The sequence below is a fragment of the Notamacropus eugenii genome, chromosome 5, assembly GCF_028372415.1.
Source record: "Notamacropus eugenii isolate mMacEug1 chromosome 5, mMacEug1.pri_v2, whole genome shotgun sequence".
In the NCBI taxonomy this organism is placed as follows: domain Eukaryota; kingdom Metazoa; phylum Chordata; class Mammalia; order Diprotodontia; family Macropodidae; genus Notamacropus; species Notamacropus eugenii.
This window is the reverse complement of record NC_092876.1, coordinates 287,301,546-287,323,196: the sequence shown is the minus strand read 5'-3', so window position 1 is coordinate 287,323,196 and position 21,651 is coordinate 287,301,546.

Sequence of the window (21,651 nt, the reverse complement as noted above, 5' to 3'; positions counted from 1 at the left end):
AGATTAGCTTTGATTGCAAAACTCATGCCAGCTTCACTCAGCTCCCCTTCACTGTGGCCACTCCTGAAAAATGTGTATTCAGCTCCAACTTCAGTAAACTGGCCTTCATTTGCCAATCTTGTTTCATTCACTCAGGGTTGGTATTTGGATGCGATACCTGTTGAGCTCTCTTGCAACAAGAGCAGTTCTTCTTTCAGGTCTACTGGGTTTTGTGATGTCTATTAGTGTGCGCATGTTCCATGTGCTGATGGTGAGTAGAATCATTTTTGCAGATGTTTTTGTACATTTTGTACAGTTTTTTTGTGTTTTGACTACATAGTGGGATTCCCCACCTGCAGAGGTAATCAGGCCAGGGTTGAGTAAGCAGACAATGTTTAGGGCACCTTTTCTAGCCCCTTCTTCACACCAGGAAGTGAGCAGTGTGATTCTTAAAAAGCTGTTCAGACACTCAGGGGGCTGCAGAGTCCAACCTTCCTAAATCAGTGATGACCTTTTCCCTAAGACTATAACTCATCTAGCACAGTTTTCAACTCTATTATGGATTTATCCTGTGCCACAATACTTGTATTGAGTGTCATTTGTGTGCCTGTTATAATCCCTTGATGAGATTATAAACTTCCTGAGGGCAGAGACTAGGCTTTATTTAAATTTTTCTCTCTCATTCTACTGTTCTCTACTTTGTAGATACTTACTAAGTGATAGCCTAATTTACATTTCAATTTAACAGTGTGGTTAGGGTAGGATAATGACCTGAGGCTAGGTGAAAGGACCAAAGATGCCTCATAAGTAGTAACTTCCCTAAAACAGTGAAAGGTGTGACAAAGGGTTGTTGCTGACATGACTGACAGGGCAATGGCAGCATGCAAAGAGAGGGTATGCTTCTGGATTAGGTAGCTTTTCAAATGTAGACAGTGGCCAATACTGAACCTTTAGTTTCCTAGCTGAAGGTATTTAACAAGGACCATAGCCCAAAACTTGGAACAAATTGAAAGGAACGGGGATCTATGTACCACAAAGGGTAACCTTTGCCCAGCGCCTTCCATCTCATTTTCTTAAGAAGTAAAAAAAAAAAGTGATGATTTCACTTAATTTCCTGCATGCCTCCCTCCATTATGGAGGGAGGGATGCTGAAAAAATATGTGCAATTTTAAATTACACAGTTCCTGATTTATGAACACTCATCTTAAAAGTGACCTGGCCATACAGATAATCATTTGCATTGGATCTTCCTTTATTTGAATTCTCCTCTAACTTTACCTGCTGTCTAGAATGTCTCCTTAGGTTTTTTCAGAATTGTGGGGCTTAGGGGAATAAAGATAAGGAAAGACTAAGAGGAGGACTAAGGTACCTTTGGTACACTATAGCTCAAACAGACTTTGCTAGCTTTAATTTCCCCATCTGTAAAATGGGGATAATAAGATCACCTAATTTCTACAGTTGGAAAGATTAAATAATATTTATAGAGTGCTTTGAAAATCTTAAAGTGCTATGTAAATGCCATTATTTTGCATACTTTTAGTTACTTGTCAGTGTACACACTGAGTTCCCCCAATAGGATATAAACCTCTTCAGGAAAGGGACTTTTTTGTCTTTTCTTTATTTCCCTGATGTCTTACACAACACCTAACTTAATAGCCATTTAATGAATGATTATTAAATTGAATTGTGTTTGTAATACATAGCTTTTTTCCTAATATTGTCGTTTGATATTTCAGTATTCCACCAATAAAGCTCCTCTCGTGAAATAGAGTTCGATCATATTTTTTTGAAGGCTATACCAGGAGAATACAAACCCTGGGAGAGTTTGAGAACCATTCTACCTGGTATGGAGAGGCTCATCACCAGAACTGTTTTGGCCACATCAATTCATTAAACTGTTGGTGAAAATGTGGAGGAATTATCATCTGTGCACATGAAAGGAGAACTGACATCAGCAAAATGATGAACCTTTGCAAAAATTGGAAAAAAAGTATTTCAGGGTGATACATAGAACAAAAAAAAAATACTCTTATTGATTTTGAGGCAGGCTTTATATGTGAGATAAATGCACTCAGATGTCTCACAAGTACCTCTTTGTACCTTTAAATGTGAACTGGATCATTGTTCAGTCTGTTACAGACTCTTCTGTGAAGCTCTTCAATCAAACCTGAGAATTCAAGGTGAAATTGAAAGGAAGGTAGGGGACTTTTATAGGCTGGTCTAAGTGAACTTGCTGAGCATGGAACTAGGGGCATTTTGCAGAGTGCTCTGTGGTAGGAATTCCCTGGCTCCTCTTTTAGGCTTTTAGGCATAGGAAGGATGTCATTCAAAGCGTGGTCTCACACGTTATATATGAATATATACTTGGGTACAACAAGACAAACTGTATAGATGGAGTGACATCTTCACTTTGGAATGCCTTTCTATTTGTCAGTTCTCTGACAACTATCATGTTATTTTGAGAGTAGTCTTGTTATTTAGACGTGGTTGTGGATTTTTCTCCCTCTTTACTGAATTATACCTGAAGCATTCTTTGAAAGGAAGATGATATCCATCATTTTTCTTTTACTAGTATATGGTTGAAAGGATGAAAATTTTTCACTTGTAACTTGGTAAGGAGTGAAGTATATCTTTAAAAAAAATATTTGGAAACTATTGATTTCTAGTAATTAGAACAAGGACAAAATATTCTTTATATTTCATTGCATAGAGATCCTGTCATAATTTTTTGACAAGAGATAGTGTGCTCATTTCATGACTTTCTTTTTTCAGGAAACGTATGATTTACCTAGCTGTTCCTAAACCTGGCCTTTTAGAAAGTAAAAGCACATGTTTCACAAATGTCTTTTCTTATTATGTATTTATTTAGGGGAAATTTTGGATTTGATATTTCTAGATATTAAAAAATGGAATTGATAGTGAACTTTACTTTTTATTAACTCATTTGTGTAGAGGAGAATTGTAACACCAAGCCCAGCAAGTGTAATCTCAATGGTTAAATCCACTTTCGAAAAATTCAGCATATTAGATTATGGTTTTAGATGATCAAGCTGCTAAAATGATTGCTATCATATCTCTGTACTGGAATAAGCTAAGAGAGGGAGACCTTATTCTTTGAAAAGGTATCATGTTAGTATAATCTTAAGAGCCTATTAATTGCCGGAGAGGATTATATATTTGTGCTAAATATATGATTAAAAAACAGGGACGTTTATACGGCATAATCTTAGAGATGGAGAAAATGACTATTATAATACTTGTGACTCTCAGTTTTCTCTACAGTAATGCCCTTACACCTTTCTTTTTCAGGCTTTTTGTAGCATCCTAAACAGAAGGATATTGAAGGGAGCTGATTCTGCTTTGATCCTCACTCTTGTTGTCAAAGCGCTTGGGATTGAAGAGACTGTTGGCTACAATTGACTGTGACAATTAGGAGATGATCAGAGCCCTAGAGTGGAGCACTTACAGGGTAATTTACATGTCAGTTTGTCGAATAAAAAAAGATATTCAGCTAAGATTTTTTTTTCCCCTCAGAGCCTTGTAAACTGCAATTTGTGCTCTGGTAAGAAAAACCTGGCAGAGGAGTTAGGATAGCCATTACCATTTGAAAAGAAGCAATCATAAGGCCACTGCTGAGTCTATTGTCCACTAAAAATGCTGATTTGCAGTCAGTGAGTGAAAGAGTGGAACCATCACTAAATAAAACCTTGTGCAAGGTAACTCCCCCTTGGTGGCTTTTTAATGTTGGTTAAAGGTTTTTATATACCTTAAATCCTACATTTACTATCATTATAACATTGTTATTGGTTGTGAATGTCCTTTCTTGTTAAAAAAACACAACCATGTATTGGAGAAAGCGGTAGGTGGATCACAGGCTAACTGTTGGTTGATAGGCTAATGTTGGCTATCTGTTGTATCAGATTTTTCTTATTCTTTTTTCCCTTTGTCCACTATCACAATTTTCCTCTTGTCACCCTTTGCACCATGTCACTTTTTTCTCTATTGGATTGGTTTGCTCACGGATTTTCCCATTTTTATTTATATTTTATTTCATAAATGTGAGCTGTATTTTTAACATTCCCACATTTAGCCTATTGGGAGTAGTTAGAATGAAAAAGAATTGCAGCCTCAATCCATAATTTGCTATGCACATGTGATCACCTCTGTACTTTCTAGTAGATAATCTGTGTGTACTAGTAAAAGAGAGCAGTAGAGTTAAAAGAAGATAATTGACAATTAAATAAATGGTGTTCTAACTTATCCATTCCTTTTTTCATGTAGGGAAAGGTCTGAAAATCTAGATTCATTTTTGGTTTTTTTGTTACCTATATCTTTTCCTTCTGGAAAATCATTAGATGGAAAAATCCAGATATAGCACAAAGTCAAGCTTGGATATACACACTAATCTAAAAATCGGTTTAGCACTATTAAGGGATGCATGGGACCCTTCTGGATTGGGATATGTAAATAAAGTACAATTCTTTCTCTTAGAAATGTCTACCAACCCTCAGCTGCTGATGGAAGTTTACATCTGGTTTTGCAATGAACGGCTACAATGAAATGAGTTTGTAAAGTGTCTGAATAGTTTTAGAAACACCTTTCTCTTCATTCTATCTTAAAACAAGTCTTCATTCATGAGTGCTAAAAGGCACGGCCTTCAAAAGTCAGAGAAACCACCTCTGAGGAAATTCTGTTGTTTCTACCCATTCATGACCATGTATGCTACATTTCTACAAGATCATACAAATACACTTTCATTAACAGATGTCTTAAGGCATTGCATTCAAAATAAGGAATAGGGAGAAGAGAAGAAGCTTTGTTTCTAACCTAGAGCTTCTGTTACGTTTTAAAAGCATAATTTATAGAAATATACACATGCATATGTATGTATAGATTTAATGTTTGCTGATGTATACACACATGCATGCATTTATCTATACAAATCTATACACGTGTATAACAAGGTGTGCACACATATAAATATGTGTAAGTATATATGTGTGTATGTATATGTGTATATCTTATGTGTATATGAGTATATGTGTATACATATATGTGCATGTTTACATCCACTACATATATATGTGTATTATATCTATCTATCTATCTATCTATCTATCTATCTATCTATCTATCTATCTATCTATTTCCTTGTAAAAATCTTGTGACATGAGATATATCCAAATTCCCCATTGGAACTGGAGTTTTTTATGTTCTGATGTAGGTTTTTGATTTTTCTAAAATTCTCAAATAATGTCAAAACATGTTGAGAGGAAATAACAAATTCCTGGTTACTAGTATGGGCATTCTTTAGAAAGGCTTTCCTTCTTTCCTTCCTTCCTTCCTTCCTTCCTTCCTTCCTTCCTTCCTTCCTTCCTTCCTTCCTTCCTTCCTTCCTTCCTTCCTCCCTTCCTTCCTCCCTTCCTTCCTTCCTTCCTTCCTTCCTTCCTTCCTTCCTTCCTTCCTTCCTTCCTTCCTTCCTTCCTTCCTCCCTTCCTCCCTTCCTTCCTTTTTTCTCTTTCTCACAACAGTTTTCCATGCTCTCATACTTGTCTTTCAAAGAAATACAAAAGCCAGAAATAAATAAGAATGAATAAAAGAAGAGGTTATGAAAAACAAACAGCCTAATGAGACAGGGAATCAGAGATGATCTGGACTTAGCTGGTATCTGCAGAATTGAAGGCAGTCAGTAGTAACTCTGTATTAAAAATCATACACAGCAGGAGATGTTCGTCTCCCAGGTAATGGGTAAATGATGAGCAGATGAGCTGTCCTCATATTGATTTAAGCATTTTGTTCTAGCTAGTCACAATTAACTTTGATTTGTTTTTACTTTCCTCTTACAGGTTTGCATTTAAAGCACTCTCAGAGCACTAATTGTATAAAATTCTAGTTACTGTACGTTCTCTCGCTAGAGAGGTAATAAATGAATAGGAAGGAATTATTTGAGATTCTAAGCAGGGATCCTCAGTGCATTTCTAGCTGACTAGAATTGTTTTAGAAACTGATCTGGAGCAAGAAACTTTCACCAAATATTAAGTGGATCCCAGGAATGTAGTTTTTAAATACTTCTTTTCACTGAAGAATTTTGTAGAACTATCCTAGAATTCAGAAGTTAAATTAAATTTCATTTATAAGCTGTTTTTAGATGAATATTGAATATGATTTAAAAAACTACATCCCTAGTAGGCCCTTCAAATAATCAGTAACTGAAGTCTTTGGAAGGATTAGATAGAATCTCCAGCAGTGAAATTTCTCCTCTCTTCTTTATTACTATAGAATATATTAAATATACAAATTACAATGTAAGAGATATATACTTGGATAAAACAAATCATTTAAGACTACAAGTTCTGGTAAAAGACAGCTGAACAAAGCCATATGTAAAGTACTCAGACTAAGGCACAGAGCAATTTATTAAAATGCTCTGATTGTACTAGAAGTTCTAGAGCCTTTCCCAGTCCAAATGAGTCCTTCTGTTCCAGAACATTGACTTCATCTCTTTATTTTATTGAGCAGCTCTTTCCCTGTCATGCTCTGGAGATGGTGCTCTGATCAGATAAAAAGCACTTACAAGCATGTGTTTGAATGTATAATTTATTTATTTGTAATTTATGAATTATAATTTATAAATCATTTTAATTTTTCTCTGTCATACTAGAGAGGACGCCTGATTTCCCTCTCCTTTGAATAGAGACCAAAGGGCTTGTTAACTTCTTAATGTTCTGTTTGATTGTCCTCATCCTGTTCCCAGAAATGGGGCAAGCCATGACTTGTCACTCAAGTAACATAGAGATCTTTTTCTGAATAATGTGATAGTGATTGCAAAGAAGTGGGCTGAATAGTTTATCTACATCCATCAAGTGCTTCCTGGAAGATCTGTTGGGTGTTTGTGGAAGGCAGAAGGAAGGAATGGAAAACTGCCTGATAAAATTTAGGGGGCATGCCATTGTTTCAGTGAGGTAAAAATGTATTCTTTTAGGGCTACTACTGTAAGAACTTTAAGTTATGTGCCAAAACTTCTGAAAAGGTGAACCTTTGAGGACTTGCCATGAAAGTAGAGATAAGATGCCTTTATGTTCCTGTTCAACATGACTCATGAAGAAAAAGTAGTGCTAAACAAGTAAAAAAAAAAAAAAGATTGAAAGAGCAGGTGGGCTAACCAACATAGACCCAGGGTAGATCTGTGTGGGAGGTGGAAAATTTTGAGGATATTGAGGGATGTTCTCTGAGGAGGGAATACCAAACATTTTGAAAGAAATAAAACACTTCATTTTTTTCCCCAAAAAGACAACTGAGAAAATTTGTCTAACTCTTGACCCATATTCTTACTTTCTCTTCCGTACAGAATCTTTATAAGCATTTGTGTTAAAGGCATGATTAATAAAGTTGTGAAAAGGAAATAAATAGGCTTTCATGACTGATATTCTACAATGGTCTATGTCTTTATAGTTATACATTTGAAAAAAGTGTAGAGAGGGCATAAAATCCTATTGTACATATTGTTTGTTTTTTATGATTAATATATTGTTTGATTGTTTAGAGCACGACTAATTATATATGTACATATGTATATGTACACATTTATATATATATACACACACAAACACATATACACATATGTATGGATGAATGAATGAACCATTTATTTAATGCACTGTGCTAGGCACTGGGAATATAACTGCAAAGTTAAGAGAGTCCCTGCTCTCTAGGAGCTCACATTTGAATGGAGGAGACACATATATGGAAGATTTGAATTCCAAGTAAAGCCCTTGATCGCCCAGGGTGGTTGTCAGCATCATGGAGGATGTCCAGTGCAGAGTACACCTAGAACGTGGCTTCTCTATAACTTGTAAGATTCTACCGATTTTCTTGTTTGGTATTGATTGCATACTGCTGACTCTCCTAAACGAGATCCAGGATCTCTCAAGAGAGTTTGGCCAAGCTACCTATATAGGAAAAATTGAGTAGGCGAAACCTATTTGTTTCTAAGACTATAATATGCTGTTGGATGGACTATCCATAGTGGTGGTCCATCAGTAGATATATCTTGGCTACACACTGCTTATGAGCAGTGAACTGGCACATGAATTTAACAGAAGGAGGAAAGCAATCTGTATTGTCTTTAGGAAGTCATACAGTTCTTTTAATGAGCCCAATATTTCCCCTGAAACAAAAGCCCATATTTTTGGCTGCAAGTTGCAGAATATCGTAGCCTCCAAAGACATAAAGCTGTGCAGGTCACACCAAGGGCAATGGAGAGTCATATGGTGGGTGTGAATGGGTTGCAATATATTGTCTTATAAGAATTGAAAGAGAAGTGAAAAGGATATTATCAGAGATATTGTTTGGTTGGTTATTGTCCTTCATTTTCAAAGAGAACTAAAATGACATCAGTATGCTACAGTCAAGTTACAGTGTGTCTGACTGTGACTGATCAGGCCAATGTGAGCTTGGAATGCTCTACCACGGGTTGGGTACAAATTGTACATGTGAACATTTGGGGTGGATTCTCTATATCTGAGCATCTTACATTTCTTTAGAGCTACTTCATTTCTGCTTTGCTCTTAGAGCACAGTATCTTCTTTGATTTCGGCATGCCATGCTGGACAGTTCTGTGTTAGTATCTCCAGTGTCACATAATAAATTCCAAAGTTCTTAAAAGAGACTTTGAGAGTGTCCTTGTATTGCTTCTTCTGACAATCATGTGGTCATGTGGTCTCTGATAATACACCAGAGAGAAGGAGATGGTCTTTTATGTAATAGAAACAAGGGATAACTGATGAACAGCTTGTAGCTTCCACTGTCTACACGTTGTCAGGAGATTTAGAGGAAGGCCCTCCTCTCCTGCGGAATATTAAGAGGAGGACTTTGACAGGAGTAGAAAAGTATAGGAAGGCATGGATGGCAATCTGAATTGTCGAGACAACAATCTACATTGTTGAGGACAGAGGTCCACTAAAGCAAATTTCAGTAACTTGGTTCACAATGATCTAATATTCCTGGGATGATCTTAGGCTTTCCATAAGAACCATTGTGGAACAGATACATTTTCTTTGGCATCCTCTCACCTTCCATTTGAAGACCTTTAATATTCATTCCCTCCTTCCCATACAATCTAGTGCTCTCATTCTAGCTGGGTCTCTCAGTCAAGAGTCAATCAACAAGCATTTATTAAGCTCCTACTAGGAGCTAGGCATTCTACTGTGCACTGGGGATAAAAAGAAAGGAAAAAAAACAAACAAATCCCAATCCCTGTCCCAAAGAAGCACAGGTTCTAATTAAGGAGACAACAAAAACACCTATGTGCATAAAAGATGTATAGACAAGATGAGAAGCAATCTCAAAGGGAAGACAGTAACAATGGGCTGGGGAGACCAGTAGAATTCTCTAGCAGAATGGCAGGATTTTAGCTGAGTCATAAATGAGTCAGAGATGAAGAGGAAGAGGGCATTCCAGGTATAGGAGTAGTCAGTATAAAGGTATGAAGTTGGAAGAAGAAGTATTCTTTTTGAAGTATACCATCCTCAAGTCCTTCAGAAACAAATCTTCTTGTTCTTCAACGAGAACTATAGCCCTAGAGGATAGAAACCATTGAGCACCTTAGGAAGAAAACCAAGGTTTGGAATAAGAACGAAGGCCACAAGCACCGCTTAGAAATAACACTCTTCACTAGAGGCTGTCCTGGTTACTGTGAAATTGACATATTTTGGTTAGAATACAAACTCCTTGAGGGCAAGGACTGTGTAATTTTTGCCATTGTATCTCTATAACTTAGCACAGTCGGTGACACCTAGTAGGTATTTTGGAAATAGTGATTCATTGATTTTACCTCATTTCTAGTTATTTTCTATCAATTCAGCAAATCACATCTCATTGCCTTAAAACTATCTCTTTATCAAATTGACTTATGGAGTTGATTTGGGGGCAAAGCCAAGATGACTGAGAAAAGGCAGGGACCCCATGGGTCTGAGCTTTCCCAAATTCCCTCCATATAACTTTAAGTAATGACTCAAAACAGATTCTGGAGTGGCAGAATTCACAAAAGGACTGGGTGAAATAATTTTCTAGCCCAAGATTACTTAGAAGAATGATAGGAAAGGTCTGTTGCACTGGGATAAGAGTAGAGTGCAGTACAATGCAGGCAGTGCCAGCACAGGCCATGCCCCAGCAATCAAGCAACAGATGCTGGAGGTAACTGAGTCAGTAGTGGCAGTGGTGGCTTCTGGACCCCTCAGGCCACAGATGGTAAAAGGGTAAAACAATTAGAAGGAGATTATGGGAGTCACTTTGCTGGCATTGTGGGCTGGGGGGTGGTGAGGAAGAGGCAAGACTCTTTGCCCATACTTGGATCTGGGTTGTAGTCCTGGTTGGCAGTTCCAGGGTATAGAGGAGTGCTAACACATTACAGCTTGCAACCACAGGGGAATGAGGACCCTGGTCATAGTTCTAGGACTGAAAACTGTGCTTGTGGTTGTTCACAGACTAGAGCACAGGCCAGGAAAATAGTAAGCACTCTCAGATCCATACAAAGTGTAATCACTTTGGAAGAACTAAAAACTTATAGGTCCCCAGAAAAAGCTCTGAAAACCACATTAAAAAAAAAAACAAAACAAAACCCTGAAGCTTGGGACAGTGTTCCCATCACTTGCGAAGCAGAGCAACACTTCAGCATACAGTTACAAGTCAAGAAATAGACTAGAAAAATAAGCAAGCAACAACAAAAAAGATACTGACCATGGAAAGAAAGTTACTATGGTGACAGGGAAGATCAAAACACAAACTCAAAAGATAACTAAGTCAAAACTGCTACATTTAAAACCTCAAAGAAAAATGTGAATTGGTCTCAGGCTCCAAAATAATTCCCAGAAGTGCTCAAAAATGATTTTAGAAATCAAATAGAGAGGTAGGGAAAAATTAGGAAAAGATATGAGTGATGTAAGAAAATCATAAAAAGAGAATCAACAGTTTGGCAAAGGAGGCACAAAAATTACTGAAGAAAATAACACCTTAAAAAAAAAAAACAGGCTGAATGGTAAAAGAAGCACAAAAATCAGATGAAGAGAAATCCAAAACTGACCTATGTTCAGAAGTACTACTCTCAACCTAGAAAGGAAGTAACAAAATAATTGACAATAAGAAGGTAATGACTATTAAGTCAGCTTATGGTTTGTTCTTTCCAGAGATATTTTCATTTTAATTGAGAATGCTTAATCCCAGTGAAAGATTATATCATGACTTTTAGCAGTCATACTGAGAACACTCAGAAACAAAAGCTAATGGGATTATTTAACAGTTCAAAGTCAGAAAAAGATATGGTTTTATCAATGAAAACAATGTGAAAAAGATATATAACCATCTGCCTTGCCATTGCACTCTAAGGACCGCTAGACTTTTCTATTGTCTTGTAGCCAACCCTCCCATACATGCAGCCTCTCCTTAGAATGTGATATCCTTGAGAGTGAGAGGGTCCTGATTTTTTTATCTGTATCCTCAGATTTTAGCTCAGTGCTTGGTCTTAAGTAGGCTTTTCCATTCATTCATGAATTCATAATGGAACATCAGGCAATAAAATAGGCCAGAGGGGATATATTTTTGGACAAGGAGCCTTTTCTTTTTTCTTGTATTTCTTATATCTTACCACATAGATGATTGTTTGTACAATGGGTTTATAATATTAGACTTAGTCTAAGAGTAAGCACTCCAAACCTGAGGGATATCAACTCTACAAGATCATCAATATCGTAGAATATTTAGAGTAGATGAATGACTCTACAGGTATTACCTGGGGATTTTCCAGAAGTTCTGCTGAGATCTAGAGCTCCCAGGGATGCCATGTAGTAGGACTGCATGACCTTCTGAGTTTTCCACAGTCTCCTGTCTAGAATGATTCTATCAGTCCAAAGGCTGAGTTGGCTGGTGTTCTTTATGCCATTGTATCATTGCCAACACTGTCATCATACTATCTCAAGCAGTCCATTTGATTTGCCCCTGTGACAGGACCATCATTTTCTTGATGCAATTTTCTTCCACTCCAGGTTATCTGAAGTTCATCCTCCTCCCTTTGCTAAGTGTTTGGTCCTGGCTTTCCTGATGCTGCTTCTTAGTCAAGAGGCATAAAAAGTTCCCAGAGCTTCTAGTTTGGGCCTCTCCGACTTGGTGGGTGCCTAAGACTATGTGGGTTGTGATACTCTGATTATTTACTGACCAGACTTATGTCCAGATGGAAACGAAGGGGGAGCTACATCCAGAGAAGCTGTGTCACTGCACCCTTGTTACATATTCTTGCTGTATTAGGGAAAAGTAAACTTCATCAAATGTTTAGTGACTGGCAAGTGCTTCATTTCATCCCAGTATCCGGTCCGAACTAAGAAAGTACTGATTGTTATATCATATTGAATAATTACTGATTCTTAATCTTTGGTAAATGCTAGTATAGCTGATTAAATTTATATATTATGTCCATCAATGCAGTTACTTCAGTAGGAGCTGCACATAGACAGCTGGCCAGACCCAGAAGTCAGTGGGCAATCAGGCTAGACTACATTGAGAAACTACCAAGTGTTCGATAATCCTAAATTGTTTGCTATTGTAAAACCTCATTTCTTTAAAACCAGCATTCTCCCAGAGATGCTCCATGGTTGTCTACCAGTGACTAAAACAAAAAGTAAAAGAATCAAGATTGTAGGTGATCCAAAGGGCAACGAAAAGACAAATTGTGGACTTAAATAGACTGTAGCATGTCATAGTGTGAATGTCCATGAGAAAATATCTCATTCGCTTTCACCCAAGACAAAGGTTTGATTCATATTGTTGGAAACATTGTAGACTATATTATTAAAGGAAGAGCTTAATACTTTTCAGGTATTTTGTAGATGGGATTCTTTTTTCAGGTTTAGGCTAGTCTAGCTGTCCATGAATTTTCCTTATAGTGCTGAAATTCTGTGATCCTGAAGTGATATAAACCTATCATTAAGGACATAAATGACTAGACAATGAACAGATTTTGTCACGTGGCAATGAAGAGATTGAGTGGTACGTTCAAAGAGGCGAGTGACAGCCTAAATTTTCAGCATGAGCAATTATACCTCAGAAATTGGCAAACACTACAGATCATGGCTTAATTTATTGTTTTGTTTGTCTAGACAAGAAAGTGATGGAGAAAATGTTAAAAATGCAGATTAAATTTGTGTTCAATGTGTTAATTTGTGTTCAAGTATATTGTGCATACATTTTCCTCCTTTGAGAGCCAGATGTTAAACATTTACCAACACACTTCTGAGGAGATCCCATAGATAGTCCTTGTGCAGTACTACTAACCATAAAACTCTAAAGCTCTGGCGGAACACCTACAACATGGATCCTTTATGGAGAATTTATAGAAATACAGGTTCGGGAGGGGTATCAGACTACTCCAATCCCAATTAATATGATTAACAAGATGCACTTTACCCTGATACCTTTATCAGGTAAAAGGTATTTCTTTGAGTTACAGAATCAATCAAAGATAAAATAGATATTAATCAATCCTAAACACTGGCATTAAGTCAATCAACAAAGCAAACACATAAGCTAAGTATGGATAAACTAGTTAATTAGTTTAGAAGACATGAAGTGTCTTAAGCCATTGGATGAAATTGGTTGATGAAATATGTTGGGATTGGTTGAAAGAATTAGACACACCTCTGGGCATAGGTATACTGGAAAAGAAATTTAATTACAAAAGCAATGAAGCTTGGGAGTATTGTTAGGAATCGGAACTTTAAACTGGCAGATGGCAGTGGCTAAGTAATCAATCAAAGACAGAGTCACTTTAAATATTTAAAAGATTGGAAAACAGTAGTATTGCTACAAAATTAGAGAAGGATAAATATCATAATTTTTTTAAAAAGTGAAAAGAACAGAGTCTGCCAATTATAAGATAGTAAATTTAACTCTGATTCCTGGAAAAATTCTGGTAAGGATGATAAAGGAAATGGTTGGTGACCAGTCAAGAGGGAAATGTTGATTACAAAGGACCCAAATGGTTTTTATCAAGAACAAGTTCTTTCAGTTGAACCTCAATGATGTTTTTGACAGGACTACTAAGCTAGTAGATGAGGACAATATTATAGATACAGTTCACCTAGATTTAAGCAAAACTTTTGATGAAGTATCTCATGCTATTCTTACATAGAAGATGGAGAGATGTTGAGTAGAAAATAATACAATCAGATAGCTTTGGAACTGATTGGATGACCAGATGCAAAGAAATTTGTATTTGGCCTTGTAGTATTAACATTTTTATCAATGATTTAGATAATATATAGGTAGAGGCATTAATGGCAAGCTTATCAAATTTGTAGATCATACAAAGCTAGATCGAATACCTAACACATAGGATAACAGAATCAGGATCCACAAAAATCTTGACAGGCTAGAGCATTGAGATGAAATTGACTAGGGGCAAATGTAAAAACTTACACTTGGGGATGAAAAATTAACTTCCCAAGTACAAGATGGAGTAGGCATTTGTCAATTTGTCTAAGATAACTGAAAATTTTAGCAGACAGGGGTTTCGTACGAGTGATCAATGTGGTAGCCAAAAAAAGTTAATGTCATCTTGGGCTGCCTTAAGAAAGGCATAGCTTCCAAGAGTGACAGCCCTGCTGTACTCTGTCCTTGTCAGACTTCGTCTAGGGTATTATATTCACTTATGGGTGCTACAGTTTAAGAAAGGTGTTGAAAAACTGGAGATTGTTCTGAAGAGTTTAACCATGATGGCAAAGGACCTTGATTTCATGTCATATGAAGAAGAGTTGAAATAACTGATGCTGTTTAGTTTTGAAAAGAGAAGACTTGGGTGGGAAGGGACACAAGAACCTCAAATATTTGAAGAGCTGTTTTGTAGAGTAGGGGTTAGATTTGATGTTATGTTATTTTGTTTTGTTTTGCTCTAGAAAACAAAATCATAAGCAATGGATAGAAGCTGGAAAGAGGCAAATTTAGGTCTGTTGTGAAAGAAACTTCTTAGCTAATAGAGCTGTCCACAAATAGCACCTTAAAGAGGTGGCTGGTTCTCCCAATTTGGAAATCTTCATAAAAGAGGCCGAATAGCCCCTTCTTTGCTATGTCATAGTAGGAATTCCTTTCAGGTATGAATTTGACTAGATGACCAGTGATTTTGAAGCAAAAATATGGATGACTTGAAAGTTAGTGATAGCCTCAACACAAATAAAATAAAGCAGATCTTAGCTGGAGGGTGAGGGAGGAATGCCTTCCAATTTAGACATGAGTTAAAGATGCCTCCAGGAGGAGATATTCAAAAGGCAGTTGATAATGTGTGAATGGAGTTCAAGAGAGTGATATAAGACTGAATGTATAAACTTGTGATTCACCTGCATAGAGATGATACATGAATTGGCGGGGGTTGATGAGATTTCTAATACAGCATGTATAGAGAGATTTCCCCAGCACCTTCTTAGTTTTCTGCCTGAATCATCTTTTTTCCCTCCTTCCCTGGGTGCTCTCCAGGGCTCTGTCTCTATACCTCCTCTCTTGGGGATCTCATGCGCTCCAAAGGTTCATGTATCTGAGGAAGCTCTCTCCTCACAAATCTCTACAATTTTTATTTTGTTCCTCATTTGTGGTACTGGTGGTTGCCTCCACCCTGCCAACAAACTATTGGCAGATCAATATGAATAATGAGTAAAAATGGAAGACTACAATTTTCCTTGTCTAATTTTTAGACAGCTACCAGAGGCTGAAGTTGAGATAAGCCTTTATACTTTGGAATATTTCATCCAAAACCTATGTGAACTCAACTTTTTCCTTTAATAAAACAAGGAAGGTTGACAGTTTATTGAGTTCAAGTGCAGCATATTCTATGTTTCTTGAGTCTGGGAAATGATCAGAAACACTCTGAGAAGAGTAGTGACCACAGATCCTAAAACTAAATAATCTTTTTCAATCCTCATCTTTCTTGATCCCTCTGCAGCTTTTGATACTGTTGACCATGCTCTTCTACTGTACACTCTCCTTGCCTGGCTTTTATGACATTGTTTTCTACTGGCTCTCTTCCAACCTGTCTGCACTTTTCCTTCTTTCCTGAATCCTCATCCATTTCAGAACCCCAACCACTGGTTATTTCCCAAGGCCCTATCTCTGTCTATGGGACAGCTAGGTGGTGCAGTGGATAGAGCACCAGTGTAGGAGTCAGGAGGACCTGAGTTCAAATCTCATCTCAGACACTTGACACTCACTTGCTGTGTGACCTTGGGCAAGTCACTTAACCCCAACTGCCTCATCCTGGGTCATCTCCAGTCATCCTGATGAATATCTGGTCACTGGATTCAAATGGCTCTGAAGGAGCAGTGAGACTGGTAAATTGCACAGCCCTCCCTCACTCAAAACAAAGTCAAGTACAAGTCACGTCATTATTTCTCTGATGACGTGGTCTTCTTTGACAACAAAGGACGAACATACATCTCTGTCTATAATGTTCTCTTGAAGATATCATTGCTTCCTATAGGTTCATGTATCATTTTCATATGGGTAAATCATACATTTTATATATCCAGTCCTAATGTCCCTCCTGAACTCCATTCTCAGATTGTTAACTACTTCCTGTACATCTCTTCCTAGATGTCCTGTGGCATCTTTAATGCATGTCTAAAGTAGCATTCATTTTCTTCATTCCTTAAACTTGTACCTCATTCATACTTTTCTACCTCTGTTGAGGGTACCACTCTCTTTCCAGTCACTCATATTTGTAACCTCCAAGTCATCCTCCATTCTCTCCTCTCCTTTATCCCCTATTGACATCAGTTGTCTTGTCAAGTTATCAAGCCAAGTTTTATCAATTTTATCCCATTCTCTGCACTCTAGTTCAGTCCTTCCTCTCCCTTTGTGGATATTATTGTAAGAGCTTGCTAATTTGCATACTTACTTCCATTCTCTTTTTCTTACTTTCATCCTCTGAAAGATGCCAAAATAAAATTCCTAAGGCACAGATATGACTGTCATTCCCTTGTTCAAAAACCTCATTGCCTCTAGGATAAAATAAGTGAGGATGAGTATGGCCAGGAATGAAGTGTCATCACAGGGTTCTGTGAATGAAAGAAGATAGAAGGAATATAAAAGATGAATGGAGGACTGTTAACATGTGCTGGCATGCAAACCCTCTAAAATCTGGTTCCCACATATTTTTCCTAACCATACTACATATTATTTTTGCTCTTCCTTTGTTTTTGAATAGGACCGTAGACATCATGATGTTGGGGTCATAATACAAGTTGTTTGGTTGTGGCAGATCAGTCTGATATGAGTTCAGAAGCTCATAAGAAGGGTCTGCCATAGGCCAGGTACAAGTAGTCCAGTAGAATATTTGTGATTGGGATGTCTCTGGATTTGCATAGCTACCATTTCTTTTGTGCTACGGTGATTCTGTTTTCTTATGGAGTACAGTGTCTTCTTTGGTGCTGGCATGTCATCCTGGGAAGTCCTGTGTAGTGTCTCCATTGTTTCACAACTGTTCTTCAGTTCTTCAGAGAGACTTTGAGAGTGTTCTTATGTTGCTTCATCTTTCTTCTGTGGGAACACTTGCCTTGTGTGAGTTCTCCATAAAAGTCTATTGAGGAAGGTTGTGTTTGGCATTCAGGTTACGTAGCCAGCCCATCAGAGTTGCACTCTCTGCAGTAGAGTTTGAATACTTGGCAGTTCAGCTGAAGAAAGGACCTCAGTGTCTTATCATGCCAGCTAATCTTCCTAAGACAATTCGAGTGGAAGTGGCTCCATTTTCTGGCATGGTGCTGGTATACTGTCTAGGCTTCACAGGAATACAACAATGAGGTCTGTAGAACTTCAGTTTGGTAGCCTAAAACATTTTCCCTCCCACATTTTCTTTTGGAATCTCCCAAATGCTGAGCTAGCTCTGGGAACACAGGAGACAACCTCATCATCTAAATGTACATTCCTGGAAAGTATTCGGAAGTGAACTTATCCACAGCATTCATAACTGTCCTTCAGGAACTCATCATTCCATCCATATTAGATTGCTATCCATTCCCAGAACCTGATACTCTGTTTTCCACCTCCATATATTTATACAAATGTTTTCCCTGGCCTGGAATATAGTCCTAGAGAGACAGCATGATACAGTAAAAAGGGACACAGGATTTCTGTTCAAATTCCAGGTCTGACACTTATAATCTGTGTTACCTTGGAAAATTTGCTTAACCTCTCTGGTTCTCAGTTTCATTATCTGGAAAATAAAGGGGTTGCCCTGATGATTCTAAGGTACACCCTGGCTCTGCATCTATGAGTTTATAATCCTATTCCCATTTTCACATCTCAGAATCCTTATCTTCCTTCAAGGGCCAATCTAGGTATCACATCTGCTGTGAAGACTTTCTTTGAACATCCAGGGTTAAAGCTCTTTCTCTCCTCAATTTTCCTTTTATAATGCTTATTTGTGGATACATTGCACAGCATCAGGGGAATATAAACCCCTTTAACAAAGGTCAGCTTACTTTTATCTTTGTATCTGTAGCTCTTAGTGTGGTGCCTTGGACATAGCAGGTGCTTAATAAATGTACCAGGCAGAGGCTGTATGTAAGGCAGCACAGTGCAGTGGATAGAAAGCTGATCATGGAGGGAGGAAGGCCTGAGTTTGAGTCCTACCCCTATCACATACTGCCTGTGTGACCCAAAGCAAGTCATTGAACATATCAGAGCCCTAGGAAATTCTTTAATTGCAGAAAAATAAATGCTACATTGACAGAGGAAGTGATTTGCCAGAAGCTCCCTACACTAATGAAATTACAGTCCCAGTTTAAAAGAATAACAATCAATTTACTAAATGTTTTCAAACAACACAAACATCTCATGAGCTGGAACAATTAGAGTTTTGGATATACTTCCGGACTGATTCATTTATTATCTGCACTGATTCATATATCCTATTTGATAGAAGATTAAACTTGCAACAAACTTTTTTTTTTCTGTTATTTACTTATTAAAACATTCAACTTTGGTCAATTAAAAAAAAAAAGTGATGTGAGCCAAAGGTAAAGTTTTCTTCATTTTGTCAAGTTTTGCTTCACATGTGAAAAAAACTAAACAGAAATAATTTTGATGTAACGCTTATTCATATTTTGAACTGTATTTGTTTGCATTAATATACTTGGGAATAAGCTTGTTAAACAGTTCATTCCTTGGATGACAGAACAGTAGATAGGCCATTTACAATTTTGTAACTGAATGGTCTAAAATCCACTTTGGATATTTCTTTCATACCTTTGATCGAAGTAAAAAGAAATGGAATTATTCTTACCTTATTCTTTTGCCTCTTAACTTCTTACTCTTGTGTCCCTTGCTCTTACTACTGCTTCTTATTTACTTCATTATTTTCATTGGCATCCTCATCTTCTAGTACAGTTTTCATCCCATAATAGCTCAGTAAATTTTTAAATTATTTTTTTTTAACATTTTTTTCCTTTTAAATATTGAGTTCCAAAATCTCTCCCTTCCTCTCACCAATCATTCACCTACTGAGAAGGCAATCAATATGATATGTGAAATCAAGTAAAAGATATCTCCATACTAGTTATATTGCAAAAAAAGCAAAAAAGTGAGAAAATTGTACTTTAATATACACTCGGAGTTCAGAAGTCCTCTCTCTGGAGGTGAATAGCATTTTTTCATCATGAGCCCTTTGGAATTGTCTTGGATCATTGCATTGGTCATAGTAGCTAAGTTATTAACAGTTGATCATCATACAATATTGCTGTTACTATGTACAGTGATCTCCTGGTTCTGCTCACTTCACTTTGCATCAGTTCATATAGGTCTTGCCATGTTTTTCTGATACCACTCCTTTGTCATTTCTTATAGTACAACTGTACTCCAACACAATCATATGCCACAACTTGTTCAACTCTTCCCCACTTGATAAGCAGACCTTCAATTTCAAATTCTTTGGCAACACAAAAAGAGCTGCTAGAGGTCTGTTTATAGTAGAACTATTTACTGAAAAAAAGAACTCCAGCTTCCTTTTTGTTTACCAGAGTATAAAACCTCACAGACCCTAACTCCTTCAGACCACTACAAATTGCACTATAGTTTGGATAGAGCTGATTTCCTAGGTCATGGCTTATTTATGTAGCTATATTTCCCAGTGCCAGACTGAGACTGGGCAGGGCAGTGGTAAAGTCAGAGTACATGTCTTTGTGAATACTTTATTGTATGAATGATTTGAATGCTATCAGTAAAACTTGCAGTTAGATTAGAAAAAAAGCAATATAAAACAAAATGAACTTATGAGAAAATAAAAAAGAATCAGTCAATCATTCAACAAGCATTTGTTAATTCTCTGTTACGTACCAGACACTGTGCTGGAATTCAATGACAAAGATGAAATAGTCCCTGTCCTGGAGAAATTAGCATTCTGTCAAGTAAGACAACAAACATAAGTACATATATATATGTGTGTGTGTGTGTGTGTGTATATATATATGCACATGTATACATGTACATATATGTGTATGTATCTATACAAGATAAATCTAAGAGAATTTTGGAGGGAAGGACTAGCATCTAGAAGACAGTCAAGGTGAACCTTGAAGGAAACTAAGGGTTCTAAGGAGAAGAAGGGAGTATACTCCAGATATGGGGAAGGGGTGGGGGAGGCAGCACAAAGGCACAGAAATGGGAGATGTGTTTGAGAAACAGCAGCACCAAGAAGGCCTGCTTTGCTGGATCATTGATTACATGGATGGGGGAAATGAATAATGAGGCTAGAAAAGAAGTGTAGAGTCAGGTTATAAAAGACTCAAGGAATCCATTTTATTATCAGCAACACATATTTATTGAACACTCTTTTATATTTGACATTTAACACAAAAGAGACACACTGGCCATCTCAAAGAGAGATTAGTAATCTATAAGGGAACATCAAGTGGATGATAAGTACATATCGCATGGCTTACGTGATGCAGATGGGTAGTCCACTGAGCTAGTCCATCTGTATATATATATATATATATATATATATATATATATATATATATATATATATATATATATATATATATATACATATACATATATATATATATAAATACATCTGTATAAACCTTAAACACATTAGCTGGACAATGAGTTGGGCCCAGACTTGAAAATTATTATAATAAAATTATTCAGATTAATCACATTTGCAATTTAATATGTCTGATATGTTAATATTACCAATGTAATTGAAACATTTACTCACTGAGTCAATGGTTTCTAGTATCTAAGATATTCTTTGATTAAAATTGCCATTAAAAATGGCATTAACTTTTCAAGGTCAACTGGGATCAGCCTGGCCTATTGTAGTAGCCTTTTTTTTTAAACCACATCTTCTTGCTTCTTCCAGTCCATCCTTTATACTATTAACAGAATAATTTCCCTTATGTATGCATATTCAGTCCCTCTGTTTTACTTTTTTTCATCTTGGTGGATATAATAATAACAGCAAAAACAAGAAAAACTAGCATTCATATGGTGCTTTAAGGTTTGCACATCCCTTTCCTAAGGCCCAGGACATATTTTATATGGAAGGCAGATGGAACAGAATTTTATAGTTGCTGGAAATGAGACCACCCTGAGTTTCTCTAGGACAGAAGAAACTGTCCTGCCCTGAGTGTGCTATAG